Source organism: Physeter macrocephalus, chromosome 8 (assembly GCF_002837175.3).
Source record: "Physeter macrocephalus isolate SW-GA chromosome 8, ASM283717v5, whole genome shotgun sequence".
Lineage (NCBI taxonomy): Eukaryota > Metazoa > Chordata > Mammalia > Artiodactyla > Physeteridae > Physeter > Physeter macrocephalus.
In genome coordinates, this window is record NC_041221.1 from 87649079 (window position 1) to 87664628 (window position 15550).

Here is a 15550-nt window from a genome sequence, read left to right on the forward strand (position 1 = left end):
GCCAGGAGTCCAGAGACTTCACTGCTCTTCTATTTTTACCACACACTGGTTAGCCACCTTAGCAAATTTGTTAACCTCTCCGAGGCTCAATCCTCTCGTTTGTAAAAAGGTGAAACTGTGTGCTATTCATCATATGGTTATTGAGATAATCACATGACAAAATGCATATAAAATCACTTTAGAAATGTAAACCACTCTAATAATTAATGAATTCCATTTTCAAATAACAAGTGAACCATTTCTGTTATATGAATTCAATGTGTTCAATATTAGCAGAATAGTTATTATATAAAAGTAAGTAGACATAATTTGAAGGATGCTTGCAAAAATTCTGTCTGTACCAAAATATATTGCTTGGTACTTCTAATTCCTCCATCACATTTTAATTTCTCTGATTTAATTTTAAGAATAATTACCTCCAAAAATTCCCATAAAAGTTTAAAATTTTGATAGAGTTAGTACACTAAACCATTATTGCTGATAAAACTTTATCTTTTTTTGGCTGAGAGGCAAAGGGATATACACCGGTAAGTTTCAAAAGGAAGAGGGACAAAATTAGAAAGTAAAACCACGAGATGAGTTTGTCTAGAAGACAATCGGAGGAGAAGCACATTGCCACAAAGGCAGAAAGCTCATAAAGAGAGACAGAGATGTTGCCAATTTTTTTTTTTTAATCCCTAATTCATAGCTTTGCCTTGGACTGGTCTTGTCAAACAGACAGGTTTTCTGTACATCTATTTTTTTTTTTAATTCACAATTTTCTTTTTCAAATTTGAACAGGAAAACAGACTAGAACAAAATAATCCATTCGTTCAGAGATTTTTCTCCCTTTAGAGGAGGAATTCCATAGTTTTTTGAAGTTTCATTTCTGCTATATTAACCAATAGTTACAAAAGCAGATATTTTCCTAGATTTTCTTCCTAGAAGTTTTGGATGCCTCCTCAATTTTGAATAGAATTTACAAATACTCAAGTGTTGAAAATTACCCCTACCAAAGCTATGTGGTTCTCCCAATTGTCAAGAAAATCAGTTTATCTCCATAAAATGCCTTCCTAATTAACAATGAGTAAATTCCCTATGAGCAAAATCATGACAATGTGATACAGAAATGTTTGCAGTTCATGGAAAAAAAGCCAGAAGAACAAAGTTACAAAAATAAAAAGACACAGAAGCTAATACAGAAAGCCCAAAGCAGCTACATTTTTTCCCCAGAGAGTTGGGAACTGCATGGAAACAGTTCCAAACTATTTCCTCAGAAATAAGCAGAAATGAAAAATTTGAGGCCGGACTGTATTTCTAAAGTCTACAATGCATTCCAGGCATTCCGTTGAGGTTCATGATCCCCAAGCAACAAAAGCTATAATAGGGATCAAGAAGAATTCAAACTGGTAGTTTGGCAGAAAGAATCCACCTGCAACATAAGGTCATTACGTCCTGCTTCTTCATTACAGTGATCTCCTAAACCGGGGAATTAACACTTTATCAGGGAGGTGAATGAGGCAGTACTTACTCAGCTGTTTACTTGGGAGAGCCTACAGTGACCAAAAAGACTGTAAATAAATCATCAGAGCTCTGATTTCAGAGAACATTACAGAGAACATTACAGGAATATACCCCAAGACTCAAAATTAATGAGTAGTACCTTCCTTTCATTCAACAGATGGGGCACACCTCTGTATCAATCAAACTGCAACTTTCAGCTCCCTTCCCTGCTTGCCAAGGTTATAAGGAAAACGTTGATGGATTCTTTGAAGGCTTTGTGGGTTTTTTTTTTGACTTTTCAAAATTCCCATCTAAATGTTCCTTAACGAAATGCTGCAATGTGAAGAGTATCCTGGGTGCTTTTAAAAAGTTCTCATATGTTGTTTGTATCCCTGCAATGTTTTAGATATCCTTATAGTAATCCTTCAAGGAAAAGTAACTGCTTAATGCCATGTACATGTGGATGAAATGTAGGGATTTAGGTTAGTCATTTAAAATAGTCATGCTTAGATTTTGGAGTGAAGCATCTTCTGTCTGTTGAGGTTCTGGAAGTGGCAATTTTCAGTTGTTCTGTTAGCTCTTCCAGACCTCTGCGAGCAGATGAAGTCTAGAGAACATATCACTCACATTATCTTAATATGTGACACTGGCTAGTTCCTGTTATAATTATTCAAACATGAAGAACTATTGGCAGTTAAAATTATATTTTTAAAGTACTTTTAAATATGTATATGTTTACATATACACAAATTCTAGACAGTGTTGTTTTAATGCATACATGAGAAATAATCAAAATAACAAACAGCAAACAAAAAATCAAGCCCAGATAGAATGCATCCTAATCTGATCATCTGCAGAGGAATTTTTCCCAGCATCAGAAATAAAACTCTTATGGTACATTCTATATTGTGAATTTGTGCCAAGAGGACAAACATATCCAGAGCCTAAATCATAAAAATGCCTTACATTGAATTGAGGAAAATGCAACAGTTGACCTGAAGATAATACAGGCTTTTAATCAATGACAGAAACCATTAAAATGTTCAACAGAAAAAAAGCTCAGGTAGATAAACACGCACACACACACACACATTACTAAGAGAGCTCTATCTCTAAGGACTACAGCAAAAGCACTGTGAAAGGTTTAAATGGAGAATAACACTCCTGAGAACACATATGAGAAGCAATAGCCACTCTAAGTTGGAAACAACATAGAAGTAGGAACCATTCAAGAGATTTCTTTAGTTTCCCCAATTAAACAGGAAAAATACATACATCTACTGACATTTCTTTCACAAATCACAGGATTGTTACTTTTTGTATTAAATTTGTAAAATGGCGTTAAAATTTATAAATTACAAATTCACTCACTGTATTAATAAGTTGTGTTATTTCCAAGAAAATAGGTAAGAATAATTTTTAAAGATAATTACCATAGGGAAAAGGAAAATAAGTTCTCTGGAGAAAAATAGAATTGCTATGCCTGTGGTACCCACCAAAGCCTGTTACACAAGATAATACAAGAATCCCATTCACTGTGTTACAGGAGACAACTAAGAACAAAGGGATTTGAAGGCTTTAAAGATGATGTGAAATATATAGGAAAAGAATATTTGTGGTGGCCAAATTTTGCATCATTTTAAAGAAAGCCACCAAAAACTAGGCTATAATATGTACATTTATGAATATAACAGCATTACCACCTAAAGGAATGACAGCAATTCGTAGAAGATGCCAACAGTAGTTTGTAGGTTTAAAATATCTTCTGATTCCCCATAACCATAGAGCTATTGAATATTCAGAGAATGGAGCAAAAACAGATCTTCATAGACCTGCATGGGTCATGCCCAGAAGCTGCAAAAAAAGGACTTTGCAAGGAATTGTGAGGCGGTCCCAAAATCCAAGTTCCATCAGCAAGCAAATGGCCCAGTCAGAAACTGAACCAAACTTAAAATATGAAGATCCCACTCCACTCCACTAAGCATTGCTCATATCTTCCTCAACGCTGTGCTCCAAAACAGGAAACATAATTCCTCCAGAGGGGAGAAGCCTGTTGTTTTCTATCAAAAGAGAGGTAAATTTATCCAAATTTCTCTTCAATTCTATCCAATTTGTGAGTCAGCCACAAGGACAGTGGATAGATTATGACAGGTCATTGGAGTCCTCTAAAGCAGTTGTTTAGAGAGTTTGAGTTCATGAAAATCACATAGAAAAGGCAACCCTTGTTCATTGTTGGTGGGAATGTAAACTGGTGCAGCCATTGTGGAAGACAATATGAAGGTTTCTCAAAAATCTAAAAATAAAACTACCATATGACCCATCAAATCCACTCCTGAGTATATATCTGAAAAACACAAAAACACATTCAGAAAGATACATGCACCCCAACATTCATAACAGCATTATTTACAATTGCCAAGACATGGAAGTAACCTAAGTGTCCATCAACAGATGAACGGATAAAGAAAATGTGGCATATATATATATATACACACACACATACCACAATGGAATTCTACTCAGCCATAAAAAAGAATGAAATTTTTGCCATTTGCAGCAACATGAATGGACTTGGAGGGCGTTATGCTAAATGAAATGTCAGACAAAGAAAGACAAATACTGTATGATATCACTTATATGTGGAATCTAAAAAAATACAAGCTAGTGAATATAACAGAAAAGAAGCAGACTCACAGATATAAAGAACAAACTAGTGGTGACCAGTTTGTGGAGGAGGGGCAGTAGAGCAGTGGTGTGTCTGATCACCAGGTAATATTATAATGAGAATTAAAAACTTTAAGCACATTATGAGCATTATAGAATCCAATTTTTTATAATATCAACATAAAAATATCACGATAGAAACTTAAGAACTCTGCTATAACCTAAAGAGATGCTACAACCCAAGTCGTCCTCTACCTAAAGCACCGTGTTAAGAGATGGGAAGCTTCAAAAAATGATCTTGACATGGCCCCCTGTGGTTCTGCCATGAATATTGCATTCCTGCCATGCATGTGCCTCCAAGAATTCTGTTACCTAAGAGAATGGAGGTGGATAATACAAACTGTAGAGAAAAAGGTAGGGATCTGGGTCCTAGTCCTGGCTCTTACTTAGCCAGAAACAAACTGTGTTTCTTTTAACAGATCACTTAATTTGGAAAGACCTTGGTAATAATAAGGAAACATATGTGGAGCTACTTAAAGAGTATCAGGTAATTTATTTGATTTCTTTAAATGATCTGACTAGGAAGACTGTGTTAATTGGATTAACACTTTTGAGAAAAGTTATACAACAAAAAATCAGAAGGGAAAATAATTTTTCTAAAATAAAAAAGACCTTTAAAGATATATGTAAAAAAGAAAGATTGAATAATATTATGGGCACAGTGTTTAAGGAATAAACATCCAAAAATGCATTGCTAAGGATACAAAATGTAAGTGACACACAATCCTTTAATTTTCCTCAAATTATCAAAGAGAATACTATCCATAAAGATGCAGCCATCTGCATTTCATTTTGAATAATCTTATTTATTCATTTACACCCTACTTTATTCCTGAAAAGATCTGACTTAGCTAAGTAATTGTAGGACATATTTTTTTAAATCTTAATGGTTTGAATGACAACTGAACAATATTTAAAACTGAAAATTAAGAAAACACGAAATGTGTATGATATTCAAAATATTATCTTAAAAGATAGTTCAGAAACAATTCTAAAATTTCCATTCTTAGAATAAATAAGTACCAAAATATATTCCCTGGGACTAATTAAGAAATGTTGTGTTCAGATGTGCAGTATCATATACAAAACTACCTTTTCTCTAACTGAGAGAAAAATAAGGGGTGGTCTAAAGCAGGCTTCCAGCATCTTAATAAAAACAACACTTTACGGATCCAGGAACTTCCTAAGCCCTTCAGATGCATTATCTCATTTCATCTTCTCAATAATCTTAAAAGACAATTATCATTATTATCCCCATTTTACAGATGAGGAATTTAAAAATTAGGGCAAGTACCTTGCCCAAAATCATACATGTTTGAAATGAGAGAGAGCTAAACTTAAACCCAACCTAATTTGTATTTACCCTTCTAATTACTTCATTTTCCTGCCTCCCATTCACTTGATGTTTTGAGAGAGCATTACGTCCTCCCCACACATAGCTACAACTCTCTGTCCGTGATTGCTCTGATCAGGTATTTTGTTTTTCACGATGCTCCAGCAAAATGAAGAAATTCCGCCACAAGCCTTTCTGGCTTCTTGTATCACCACCCCCTTTTCGCCACCCAATTGGCCAAGATCATTTCAGGAGGCACAGAGCACTGGTGCATAATGTGGAGTTTCCCAGAGCTGTCACAGTCAAGATGTGTGTAGAAATGTGGCTCTAGGACTCCACACCGGGGTCAAGGTGGAGACAGGGGCAGGTTACTATAGCTCTTCCGTGAATGTGAAAAGGGGAACATTAAGCCTGCTACTGTGTTGCCTATTTCCTGAGATGTATTGCCATCACTGAAGGAAAAGAAAATTATTTTCTCTAGGAAACCAAGTGTTATTATATGTAAATCATTCATGTGCTGTTTAAAAGATTTGCATATTGATGAGCCCAAGACTTCTCATATTCCTTCCATTTCTACAATGTGTCTATGGTCATGGCTTAAAGCCCATCACACAAAAAATAAAAGGCCATTTAGCAATATTTCACTGCTAATTCTAAACATGCATAAGTCACGAAGCCTATGCAAGGTCATGTCCTATAATGGAGACCATACATTTAGGGATGAATTATCTAACCTAAATGGGTAAAAAAGCAGCATGTTACCAGTGATGTCTTATCACCTTATATAGCATCTTATCAAACTTATCAGTCTTCCCGTGAAAACTGTTTGAAAAGGAGAAATGTGTCATACACTCAATTAATCTGTTGGAGAGCTGGTCTTACAATTCCCTTTCACCATATTCCAGCAATATTTGGCAGGAAAATATAGAGTTTAATAAAGTAGCACCTTGGAGTGTATAAGCAGTGAGGACTGTGTGGAAATACATTGAGTACTCTTTGCCATAAGCCAAGTCCCAGGGAATTTCCCACCATAATTCCAACAATTCCAAACTTGCCCTGTAAAGGAGTCAGCCAACTTGTTTCCCAGCCCAACTTCTCCCAATGCCAGAATTGAAGCATGGCTGCCCTGTACCCACTGGATCTCCACTAGCAATGGCTCCAAGAGTATCCCATATTGCTTCCACCCGTGGTGTGAAATAACTTTAATTTCTGCTTTGAAGTCAAGTGTATATGAGTCTACCAGGATGAAACTGGTTGAGTGGTTCATTCATTTACTAAACAAATATTTCCCAAGTGCTTGTGTCATGGCAGGCACTGAACTAGATGCCAGGAACACAACAGTGAGCAAAACAAATCTGGTCCCAATGCTCATGGAATCCACATTATCAGGGAAGACAGAAAATTATACAAGTAATTACAGTGGAGACAGTCATAGACATATTTAACTTTGTCTCTGTTATCTAGATTCATTCAGACCAGAAAAAAAGAGAAAAAAGAAAAAGAAAAGGAAGACTGGGCAGAGGGGGAAAGAGAGGGAGAAACGTAAAAAATTTAAACTCTACCCGTTATTATTCTCACTGATATGTCCTGAGGTAAACATGATCTAGGAAAGATGAAATCTCAGTTATCACCTGCCATACATAATGTGAACATCTCACCATGGGATAATCTGAGTGTTTTGAAGCTTTGACCACTAACACAAGACACTGCCTGCATCTTGTCTGCTACTGAATTAATAGCCGCCTAGAAGACAAATGGGTTATGCTGGATTTATTAAAGACAGGATAAATGAATATATCCTCCAATGTGGTTCCTTCCCATAGAAGTTTTCAAAGGTAATTTTGACCTTGAGTAAATTCTGTCTACCAAAATGTGAAAGCTATGTCTCTACTCCATGATAATGTGGTATATGGTAGGAAAGGAAAGTTCTAGGCACTTATGTGGCCAAAATTTGTCCTGTTTGATTTCACAGATCACCACATATACAAGTGAAGTGGAGTGGGCTATGGGAGGGTCGTGTTTTCTGCCAAACACTGTGGAATTTATTCTTTTCTTTTAACTCTGCCTGTTGTGTACTGCTGATACCTTTACTGTGCAAAGCAATTTTGAAAAAGATCAAAGTATTTTACCATTAGGACAAGGTCTTTTCTCACCTGAGAGGATGCTGTGCTTAATCTCAGTGCAATTCTTCTTAATACCAATAAGATGGATCAAAAAAAGCCAAAACAAAACAAAACAAAACAAAACAAAACACACTTCATTTCTATTGGTAGATTCTCAGGATGAGAATCTGACTATTTCCTTCCAGTTTGTTTCTTCATTGGGCATTGCTAGCAACCCTGCTCAAATGAACTGGGTTTAAGGAAAGACTTTTCGGATGAACGTACCCCATGCAATAAAAGAGAATCAGAGTATAAAATGAAGGCAATTGCCTGTATAATTCAAGGCAAAAGCTCACCTTTATCTCTATTACCTGGATACTTGAAGTGTGGGAAAGGCTGTAAATTATCTAAATAATTGCATTATTTCTTTAACTCGTTGCATCTTCATACTCAAATACAAAGTCTCTTATTTTCTTTTTGCAAATAGTTCAGTTTCTAAACTTCAATGAAATAAATAACAAAACCAAATGAAAGCATTTTCATTCAAAGACTTGATGACTCAGAGAAGTATACTGTTCCTATAGCAAGATTATAGCAGTTAACTTTTGCATTACTGTTGCATTACAATATTACTTAATTGATATTCAGAAACATGCAAGGCCATGTTACTTTCCCATAAACTGAAGTAGAAAATGTTGAAATGGAGAAGAACAACAAGAATGCATAAACAAAATATGAAAAATTTTGTCATGTTCTATTAGGGTTTTTCACATTAGCATCCTGTTATATTACTATTTGTTTTCACTAATATGATATGAAAATTGCTGAAATGATTGCATGGTCATATCTTATTAGGCAACTCAAATTCTAAAATTATATGATTCTAATATAAGATGAAAGAAAATTGTTAATATTATAAAAAGTTTCTAATATGATCTGAAGTCCCATCTGGAAACAAAAAAGTTTAAGTTACTTTGGTATGATTTCTTGGAGACATTTTCTTTATAGGAACCAGGTGGTGACAAAGAAGGAGAAATTGGGCATAAGGATATCACCACTGGACTGGATTCATAAATGGAAAATATTTCTCTCAGGTAGGCAATATGTTGAATGAATTTTTGCATGAATTTTTTTATCCATTCTAAACAATTATGAATATTGATTAGAAGAGCTGAGTTTTATTGTCATTGTTTTTCAGTGCAGGAGGTAGCTGCAGTGATTTAGCTTTTGCCTTTTTTTTATTGTTTTGGTAAGAAAAGCCACTATTAGGAATATGCTCTTCATAATTTTCTTTCATCTGAGAGTTACTATTAATTGTTAAACAATAATTGCTAAACAATACAGTTTGACATACACTATGAGACAATAAATGGAGGGTGTTGCTTAAGTGAAGGTAACAGTTTTTTAGCTCTTACTGAAAAACTGTTTTTTAATGTATTGTGCTTATTAAATGTGAAAATGAATCATTCAGTAGTCTGCTTTATTAAATAATTGGGGGTTAATCTAAACTTACTTTCAATCTGGGCATAAAGATGATACTTTGGGATCTTAGAAGTAATGTTTGCAATGTAACTTTGGAGTCAAAATAGACTGCTTTACCAAAACTTGTTTTTATTTATTTTATTATCATTATTATTTTTTGCGGTACGCGAGCCTCTCACTGTTGTGGCCTCTCCCGCTGCAGAGCACAGGCTCCGGACGCGCAGGCTCAGCGGCCATGGCTCACGGGCCCAGCCGCTCCGCGGCATGTGGGATCCTCCCGGACCGGGGCACGAACCCGTGTCCCCTGCATCAGCAGGCGGACCCTCAACCACTGCGCCACCAGGGAAGCCCTTCAAAACTTGTTTTTATGTTACAGAAACCTGCCATAAGAATCAAGTTGAGAAATGAAAGAAATGTTGGAAGAACAGAATAATTGATTGTAAAGGATGTTATTTACTCTTTTAAGAATACTGATTTCAAAGTTCTATAAGATTCCCTAAAATACTGTATTTAAATGAAGACTGCCACATTTTAATATTTATCTGATTTTTTTATGGGCAATGTTTTTTTTAACATCTTTATTGGAGTATAATTGCTTTACAATGTTGTGTTAGTTTCTGCTGTATAACAAAGTGAATCAGCTGTACATATACATATATCCCCATATCCCCTCCCTCTTGCTTCTCCCTCTCACCGTCCCTATCCCACCCCTCTAGGCGGTCACAAAGCACAGAGCTGATCTCCCTGTGCTATGCGGCTGCTTCCCACTAGCTATCTGTTTTACATTTGGTAATGTATATATGTCCCTGCCACTCTCTTACTTCGTCCCATCTTACCCTTCCCCCTCCCTGTGTCCTCAAGTCCATTCTCTATGTCTGCGTCTTTATTCCTGTCCTGCCCCTTCAATTTACATTCCCACCAACAGTGCAAGAGGTTTCCCTTTTCTCCACACACACCCTCTCCAGCATTTACTGTTTGTAGATTTTTTAATGATGTCCATTCTGACCAGTATGAGGTGATGCCTCATTGTAGTTTTGATTTGCATTTCTCTAATGATTAGTGATGTTGAGCATCCTTTCATGTGTCTGTTGGCAATCTGTATATCTTCTTTGGAGAAATGTCTATTTATGTCTTCTGCCCATTTTTGGATTGGATTGTTCATTTTTTTGATATTGAGTTGCATGAGCTGCATGTATATTTTAGAGATTAATCCTTTGTCAGTTGCTTCATTTGCAAATATTTTCTCCCATTCTGAGGGTTGTCTTTTTGTCTTGTTTATGGTTTCTTTTGCTGTGCAAAAGCTTTTAAGTTTCATTAGGTCCTATTTGTTTATTTTTGTTTTTATTTCCATTTCTCTAAGGAGGTGGGTTGTAAAGGATCTTGACGCGATGTATGTCATAGTGTTCTATGTTTACCTCTGAGTTTTATAGTGTCTGGCCTTACATTTAGGTCTTTAATCCATTTTGAGCTTATTTTTGTGTATGGTCTTAGAGACTATTCTAATTTCATTCTTTTACATGTAGCTGTCCAGTTTTCCCAGCACCACTTATTGAAGACGCTATCTTTTCTCCATTGTATATTCTTGCTTCCTTTATCAAAGATAAGGTGACCATATGTGCATGGGTTTATCTCTGGGCTTTCTATCCTATTCCATTGATCTATATTTCTGTTTGTGTGCCAGTACCATACTGTCTTGATTACTGTAGCTTTGTAGTATAGTCTGAAGTCCAGGAGCCTGATTCCTCCAGTTCCGTTTTTCTTTTTCAAGATTGCTTTGGCTATTCTGAGTCTTTTAAGTTTCCATGCAAATTGTGAAATTTTTTGTTCTAGTTCTGTGAAAAATGTCATTCATAGTTGGATAGGGATTGTGTTGAATCTGTAGATTGCTTTGAATAGTATAGTCATTTTCACAATGCTGATTCTTCCAATCCAAGAACATGGTATATCTCTCCATCTGTTTGTATCATCTTTAATTTCTTAACATTTTATACACTGGAGAAACTTTTTTCTCAAAGATGGCATTATCGATGGTTTAAAAAATAATTATGATTGCCAGAAGGGCTTGTCTTAGGAAATCTAGTCCTGACATATATTACTTTTACAGAAAAATGGATTTATCTCAATTGGCTCTTAATGTCATCTAAAAAGGGGGAGCATTTAAAATTAGCTGCCAGGGTGGTGCAGTGGTTGAGAGTCCATCTGCCGATGCAGGGGACACGGGTTCGTGCCCCAGTCCAGGAAGATCCCACATGCTGTGTAGCGGCTAGGCCCGTGAGCCATGGCCACGGAGCCTGCGCATCCGGAGCCTGTGCTCCACAACAGAAGAGGCCATAACAGTGAGAGGCCCGCATACCGCAAAAAAAAAAAAAAATAAAAAATAAGCTGCCAGACACAAAATCATCTTAGTTGAAATTAGAATACATTTAGAATATATTTTATAAGAAAGACAAAGTGACAAAACTGGCTTTCAGGGCAACTTTTTAAATGCAGTATATTTTATCTTAAGTATGGTGTGGATTGTTTGTCAGAACCAGGCTATTCCCATCTCTTTCCCTTTCCTCCCGCTCCAAGGGCTCAACATCATGGTCCAATTCTTCAAAAATGATTTAGGGGCTTCCCTGGTGGTGCAGTGGTTGAGAGTCCGCCTGCCGATGCAGGGGACACGGGTTCGTGTCCCGGTCTGGGAATTTCCCACATGCCGCGGAGCGGCTGGGCCCGTGAGCCATGGCTGCTGAGCCTGCACGTCCAGAGCCTGTGCTCCACAACGGGAGAGGCCACAACAGTGAGAGGCCCGCATACCAGAAAAAAAAAAAAAAAGATTTGGGATAAGAACCATTTTGATGTAAACTTCTACAGTGCCATTTGGAGCTCTACAGAGAATCAATAAATCAAATGAGCTGAAATTACAGCTGAACTAATCATGTAAATGTTTAAAATGATAAGAATTCAATTCAAGCTTTTCTAAATGCCAATGAACCTAACTAATTACCATATCTGTCCCAGTTTGGGATGAGTTTGAGTATCCAGGTCTTGTTATCAAGTCTTCTCTTGTCCAAGGCAAAGAAAATCAGGTGGAAGAAGTTTCCGAAGCTAGTACTAAAAATGGAAACATCCATACCATTTTTTGATCTATTTCCAATACACTATGTGGTCAAAAGATCAGATTTATCTTGAAACAAAAAACTAAATGTTTCCCATTTTTAAAAAGAAGCAATAACAAGAACCACAGTTCTACTGTCTATCTTCCATAAAGAATGTATCTTCCTATTTCTATATTACTAGGGTTTTTTCGGCGCTGGGAACTTTATAATTATCTATGCTCTAATTAATCAAGATAACATGATCCATCATCAAGTTAATGTTATCCTAAACAACTTTTGTAATGTTTTCACTAACTTTCTTTAAATTGCCAGTATGGTGAAGATGTAACGTGTCACCAAGGCCCTTGTCTTTATTTCTGTCTAATAGTGGTGGAAGCTGCAAAACTTACACACTGTATTATCTATTGCAATGAGAATACTGCCAGCCCCAGATCAAATGCCTTGCTTTCCTCAAAGTCCCAACAGTGCTGCCCTCCCCACCCCACCCCCCATAAATTAGCAGTGTTTAGTAGGAGACTTGCCCACATTCTATAGATTACTTTAAGGAAAAGCTCCATCATCCATAATACATTTGGGCTTCTTTCTAGTTGAAGATTTATATATTTTTTTATTGATGGGTTATGAATATTGACACAGGAGATATTCATTGTTTATTGAAGGCTTGTTTACATAAAAGATCTTCACAGGCTACCCCCTAAGTCTAGAGGTCCTAAACCAGTGTCAGGGAGCTGTCTGGGTATTTTTTCCCACGTATTGCACTGCCATTCTACCAACAATAGAGGCCCATTAACGTTTGGCCCTTCAAGTTACGGCAGCCCAAGCCTCAGTGGCAGGACGTCTGCCCAATATGTAAAATAATGGAATGAATGGATTCCTTGGAAACAATGATAACAAGACCTGGCTGAGCTAACTGTGACAGCATGTGGTAATTTTCCAGCCCGCTGGCCCTGTAAAGGAAACTGGAACACAAAGCGGAGACTGCGGGGCGGGCCGGCCTGAATAGCTGCAAACAAGTGCAGAATATCTGATGATGTCATACCCACAGTTTGACAGATGGGGCTGGACAATTTTGCCCCCTTCAAGTGTGCTCTTAACTATTTGTATTCCATCGGCTTCTCACTTGGGAAGTTCAATCCTGTAATCACCTGCTTGAAAGACTAAACAAACCTTAACTGTCATGTGCTTGATTCAAGTACCACTAGTTTTATGAAGAAAAATGATATCCATTATTAGTGGCTGAATGCTGAGGGGGGCCATGGGGGAGAGCGTGCTGCTGTGGATTAATGCATCATCTCTGCTTTCAGCTGTGGGCCAGGTTTTGAGTCTAGCTCTGACTGAATCCTGCCATACACTTTGAATAGCATAATGAAGTATTGTTATCGCCTCCATCTAGTCATTACATCAGGGAAACAGACATCTAAAGTTATCAAAACTGATTACAAGCTGAGCTTTTGTGTCTATAAAATAAATATGTTAAAAGATGGCTTTTTTTTTTTTTTTTTTTTTTTTAGTCTTATGGGTGTTCTCTCAAGGTTGGATGTTTTAGTGCTTATAGTACTATGTGTCATTATATGTAAGTTGGTGCTAGGGCGTATCTATAAGACAGCGTTCTCCCAAAACGCGTTGGTATGTAGATCCGCGTGTGCGTACGTGTTTAAGTTGGTGCATGGGAGACAGAGAAAATGAAGATTGACAACATTTATAAAAATGAGACACAACTCAATTAAAATTCACCGAAAATAGTAAATGAACTGGAGTACTCGGTTTAATTGTAACGACACAAGACTGTCTTTTTCCTCCTTTCAAATAAGTAGTTGCTTTGGATCTCACATGTCTTTGCCATTTTATTCGTGTAGTTCTTTTTATTTACTTTTCAAGGAATTTCTGTAAATATACACAGCCTACAGAATAGGTCTCAGATACAGCTTTATGCTTTAATCTTTTCATCAAATAGCTAACCAAAGCGGGATAGCCAAAAGATTCTGTTTATGGAGAAGTGATATCTTTCCCACAGAAAAGCATGGCACATGGCCTAGCTTGTGGAAACAAGAATAATAGCAACAGTATGATAAAAATATTAATGGTTAGGATTTATAAAATACTTTTTCAACTAGGAAAGTACCACACACTCAACCACTTTCTTCAGAGTCTCAAATTATAGAAGCTGTATAGAAGCTATGCTAAACTTTGCTTTCCCTGTCTTATCTAACATAGTTGTTGGGTAGGGAAAAAAGTGAAAGCAAGGGGAATTCTCCCCCTCATCCTTGAAGACTTAGTTATGCCCAACTCACCTCTGCCCTCAACCTCCACCCTTACCCTTTAGATGTGAAGGAAAAAATATATCAGTGATATCCTCTACCATTACCCTGCTCACCTGGACACAAGCAGGCTATGCTTTGGTTATCTTTGATGCATTCATTCTATAATGAGTATCTACTATCTACTTGGTACTGGACTATAGCTTTATTCTGTGCAAATACTCCAACTGGGATTGTGTTAATTCTTTAAAGTCAATCTAAGAGAATTATTTGCACAATATATATGTGCACCAGTGGCTACGTTTCAACAGCAGAGTTGTGGTTCATAAACAGCCCTAAACTCTTCCAAGTCCATGCCTAAGTTTGAGGGCCTAAGTGGCTGCCAACGCTGATACCTAATGAGAAGCTTATGACAGGGCACGTGGCTTATGAGAGGAGTTCATCTCTGCTTCCCACATTTCTCACTAACACCAAGGGCATCCCTCTATGTGTTTACACCAGATGGAGCTCACCATCTGTTACAAAAAGCCAAATTGTTTTATTTGTAGCCATGGTGCTCATATCCCTACAGGAGACTGAGAGGGTGAGAGAAAAGGAAAAAAAAAATGGTGGCGATAGGTAATAAGAACTTTCCACTATCACAAGTCATAATCTGATGCTATCCACAAGCTGTTCTCTGAGACACAATTCTGATCCAGCTATGGCAGTGGCCTAGGTGGGGATCTCTTAGGAGGCCTGGAGATCCTGGTCAAAAAGTCAGTTGAGGAACAGTGTGACACTGGATAGGAAGGAGAAACAGAATCCTTCATTCCCATTGTGAACACTGAGTTAAAGTGTGTTAACACATTGGCTTTTTCAGAGTTTTCATCTGACCAAAAAGCCAAACTACTGAGGGTAATCAAAGTAATATCAGCAAGAATGACAATCATGGTAGTATTTCATAATAACTATAACCTGGCAGGATGTTTGAAAGAAATTGATAGATGAATTCCCCACACACATTTAATTCAACCTGTAAAGATAATGTCATATTAAGTTAGACCAAGGATCATCCAGCCCAATATGCCA